Below are 4,772 nucleotides of genomic sequence, written 5' to 3' on the forward strand. Positions count from 1 at the left end.
AATTGTCTCACATGTTGAAGAACAAATAGCTGTATTTAGAATGATTCTTGTTTGTAATTATATCATTAATGATTATTGCTTGTGGATCATGATAATTCCATTCGGTCTTAAATAAAGGCTTTCTTTGTCATAACCAGGACATTTAAAATACAAGTCCTGGAAGTCGGGAAATATGTCCAGTTTTTCTTTTTCTTGCTTTTAAAAAAATCTGTACTAGAGTGTTGCATGAAAGGAGGCAAGGTTAGCAGTCCCCTGACAACGAAGGAAGAAGACCCCAGGCCTGACAACACACATACTGTTAAGGCATTGCCGCCTACTTTGTGCCATCTAACCATTGTTTTTTTAAGAAACAAAACAAATGAGGGGCCGGTTAAGTGTCTGCCTTTGGCTCAGGTCATGATCCCAGGGGCCTGGGATAGAGCCCACTGAGCAGGGAGCCCGCTTCTCCTCCCTCTGGCTGCCACTCCCTCTGCTTGTGCGTGCTCTCTCTCTGTCAAATCAATAAATCTTGAAAGAAAGAAAGAAAGAAAGAAAGAAAGAAAGAAAGAAAGAAAGAAAGAAAGAAAGAGAAAGAAAGAAAGAAAGAAAGAAAGAAAGAAAGAGAAAGAAAGAAAGAAAGAAAGAAAGAAAGAAAGAAAGAAAGAAAGAAAGAAAGAAAACAAAACAGATGAGCAAAGGGGAAAAAAAGAGAAAGAGAGAGGCAAACCAAGAAGCAAACTCTTAACCACAGAGAACAAACTGATGGTCACCAGAGGGGAAGTGGGTGGGGGCATGCGCAAAATAGGGAATGGGGATTAAGGAGTGCACTTGTGATGAGCACTGGCTATTGTATGGAAGTGTTGAATTACTGTATGGTACACCTGAAACTAATACTAGACCGTATGCACCTGGAATTTAACTAAAAACTAACAAAACAAAACAAAAACAAAACAAAACAAAAAAACTCTGCATTAGAAATGATCCCCTAATAAGCCATCCATGACACTTTTCTATTCTTGCCATTTTATTTTTTTTAAGATTATTAATTTATGTATTTGAGAGAGAGAGTGTGAGAGAGTACATGTAGAGGGAGTAGCAGAGGGAGAGGGAGAAGCAGACTCCCCACTGGGCAGGGAACCCAATGCGGGTCTCAATGCCACGGCCCCAGGATCACAACCTGAGCAGAAGCTAGACACCTAACTGACTGAGCCACCCAGGTGTCCCATTCTTGCCATTTTAAACATTGGTCTGATTCATTTGATAGAGAGTGTAAATATTATGGGACACAAACCAGATATAGAACTGGTTTATAGTAAAAAGGCTTAAGAATTTTATTTAAATAGTAACAAAAGAAATTAGTATATAATCTGAACACTATAAACCATTATCAGTTATCAAATGGTCAAGGAGTAACCTTGCACTGATATCTTGGTAGATCCTAGCATAGGTCTAAAATGTTGTTTTCTACTATGCTTCCATGACTGAAATCTATTCCAACTGGATTACGACTGTTCTCCCATCCCTACTAGCTCTTGATGGATCCTATTTGACCCCACCCACGATGCCACAGGAATTGTGGGTTTCCAAGTAAAATTAAATAGTAAGTTGAAAAATCAGAAGTCAAATGTATAAATTGTATGGAACTTTTCCCCTTGAACTTTTGAAAATTCACACATAATACCACAAATTAACATTTCACAGTTGCCTGAACAATGATTTTAATGCAGTTAACACACAGATGTTTGTCCCTGAGCAAGAGTCAAGGTGCAGATTGGGACATCTTAGAAAATATAAGGAAGCCACTCAAAAATATTTCTAATGCTTTGACTAAACTCTGTGGGTTTCTGTAGGAACTCCCACTATTCAGGCATTATAGCATAATGGTTATAAGAACAGGCTTTGGAATAAAAAAAAATGTAGGTTTACTTTTCCATTTACTGTTGCTTCAGCCAATTATTTATACTCTCTAGGATTCAGTCTACTCATCTGTAAAAGGAAGATGTTAATCCCACTTTGCAGAGTTATTGTAATGGTTAAATGAGATAATATATGTACAAAACCATGTTATTATTAATAATCACACCAACCACTCATAATACTTATCAATTTATTCAAAAACTATTTAAGAAAGACCAAATATATGCAAGGCACCGAGTTCTACCCTAGTGATGCTGACAGGGATTGCTCTGACTGTAGAAGGAAATCAACTTTTAAGAAAATGGTGCAATCAAGTATGTCAGGTTGTGGATATAAGACTGCCATGGATTCAGTGAGAGCACAAAACCAATTCTATCCCAGGAGGTGGAGTCATAGAGAGGCTAACTGTATTAATGTCCCAGCAAGGAAGAGATGGCTAACTCCAAGGTGTCAATGAGTACAGTTTACTGTAAAGACTATTTACAGAGGTTAAGAGAGCCAACAAGGATGATGAAGGCCCCCAGCATGAACAAGAGTGGGAAGAAGTATTAAACCCATTTACTGGTTTTTTTTCCAGTATCAAGTGAGACCTGTAGCTGTGGCAGCTACGGCATCAGTGAGAGGAGCAAAGCCACTACCAAACCACAGACCAGCAGGGGTGAAAGCGTGCAGAAGTAGAGGGAATAAATACCAAGCCCTCCCTCTCCTCCTGCCCTCTCATCTTCCAGTCAATGGTGCCTCCACTGGCCAACTTTAATTGCAAGCTAGAGTGCAGGGGAGCACGTTGATGGAGGAGACATCCCACATCAGCCCCTGGGGCATGAAGCTGGGTGAGAAAGGATGAGAAGCAGAACTAGAAGAGCAGATAGAAAATAACCAGAACACTCACAGTTGGTAGGAGCCTGGAAGTGTGAGTAGGTGTGGCTCAGTTAGGAGGACACTTTAGCAGATAGCACAACAAAAACAAACAGTGAGAAAACAAAACAAAACATGTGACATTAGTGGAACCGGAGTGTGGGATGCAAGGCCAGAGATGAGTAGAAGTCAAATTTTAGAGGGCCGGGTATATCATGCCAAGGTGCTTAGACCATATTCTACATAACAAGTAACAGCCTGCATCTCCCAAATGACAAAAGGAATCTATTGCTAATTAAGTCTATGTATGTGTGTGCATATGTGTGTGTGTGTGTATGGCTGAGAACAGATCATATTGAGAAAAGGGATTCTTTGTCTATTTCCCTACTTGAGACTCTTGCAAACCAAGGCTGCTAATACAAACCACATATGTTATGGAGGACACTGTACCGTTCCTAATTATTTTAGGGTAATATATTTAGTTACACACTAAATTAACACTAATTGAAGTTGGAAGAGAGTCAGAAAGCAATTAAATATTATTTGGAATTGAATGGTAGGGTAGGATATGTTGTTCTCTCAATACAGAACTCGTGTTGAATGATTGCACTGAGTTGAATTGACATTTTTCCCCCTGAATTCCAGCAAGTAATTCAGTCTCCTTCACTTTTTCCAAATCACATGGAAAGAAAAGAAAAGATGCTAATGTAAGTATATTTCCTTATTTAAATTTGCCCTTGCATTAGCTATTTAGACTAAAAGCCAAATTAATCTTATGGTGAAGTCTACAAACTCCAAATCACATATAATGAATCATTTGTTTTGCTTCTTTCCTAATCTTCTCCATGGAAATACAAGAGAAGTACCAGAAACTTGTTCGAAGAGCAAACTGAAAAATAATTTTTCAAATGATCTCTTATACACTGTACCTATTGTTTTTTTCCGACCCTGTTTATGTCTTTTGTGTACACTTTGCATCCAAATACACATATTATAATTCACAGCAGATACTTTTGAAATTTTTGTTTACAGTTGGGACTCACAGTCTGGGGCCACAGAGCAACATTTATCCCTTAACTCTAGCTCCACGGGCTACTAAAACTGGAACTAAAAATCAAACTGATTTCTGGATGTTTCTGTAACTATGTTGTACGTTATAATTTAAGAGATTACCAAATTAAAACCGACTATCTGACTTTATTTTGGCCTAGGTCAATTATTCTTTTTTAAGGTTTTAAAGGCAGCAGACTAGCTTAATTCGTTGGAAATATGTGATGGTATACAAAATTCTGTTTACTTTATATAGATGCTGGAATTGAATGCAATTATGTTTTAATTAATTTTATGCATATTAAAATAAGCGTATGGTTTAAAACTCTAACCTGGGAATTTATCTACTCAAAGATTTCTTGAGGGTTTGGCAGGAATCCGAGAAATAATTAAGTTACTACAGGTCTCTAGTGTACAATGACAATTTCAGAGGAAGATTTGCTCCCTCTCATGAGGGAGATTTTCTGTAGGGAAAAGAACGGAGAATTACAACTCAGAGGAAATAACTGCCTCAGAGGGGAAAAGGGAAGATTTTACTTCAAAAGGAAGATGATTTAGAAAAAGACCAGTTTCTCTGAAGTCCAAGGAAGAAGCGGACCACAGACATTGAACTCAGAGCTCATTTTTAATTTATTTTTTTAAGATTTATTTATTTGAGAGAGAGAGAGCACATACACAAGAGAGCACATACACAAGAGAAGTCCAAGGAAGAAGCGGACCACAGACATTGAACTCAGAGCTCATTTTTAATTTATTTTTTTAAGATTTATTTATTTGAGAGAGAGAGAGCACATACACAAGAGGGGCAAAGGCAGAGGGAGAAGCAGACTCCCTGTTGAACAGGGAGCCCCATGCGGGCCCTAATTCTAGGACAGCCTCGATATCATGACCTGAGCCTAAGGCAGCCGTTTAACTGCTTAACCGACTGAGCCACCCAGGCACCCCACATAGCTCATTTTTTAAATAGTAAA

The 4,772-nt window shown here is 38.3% G+C and overlaps 1 non-coding gene across 1 annotated transcript; it reads left to right on the plus strand.

Annotated features, from left to right (window-relative positions):
• Positions 1-218: 218 nt before the first annotated feature.
• On the plus strand, positions 219-343 carry LOC123782109 (U6atac minor spliceosomal RNA). The gene has a single exon (XR_006776915.2). It is a non-coding gene; the product is annotated as a U6atac minor spliceosomal RNA (small nuclear RNA).
• Positions 344-4,772: the final 4,429 nt, after the last annotated feature.

This window comes from Ursus americanus, chromosome 19 (assembly GCF_024610735.1).
Source record: "Ursus americanus isolate L20-20 chromosome 19, mUrsAme1.1.p, whole genome shotgun sequence".
NCBI lineage: Eukaryota > Metazoa > Chordata > Mammalia > Carnivora > Ursidae > Ursus > Ursus americanus.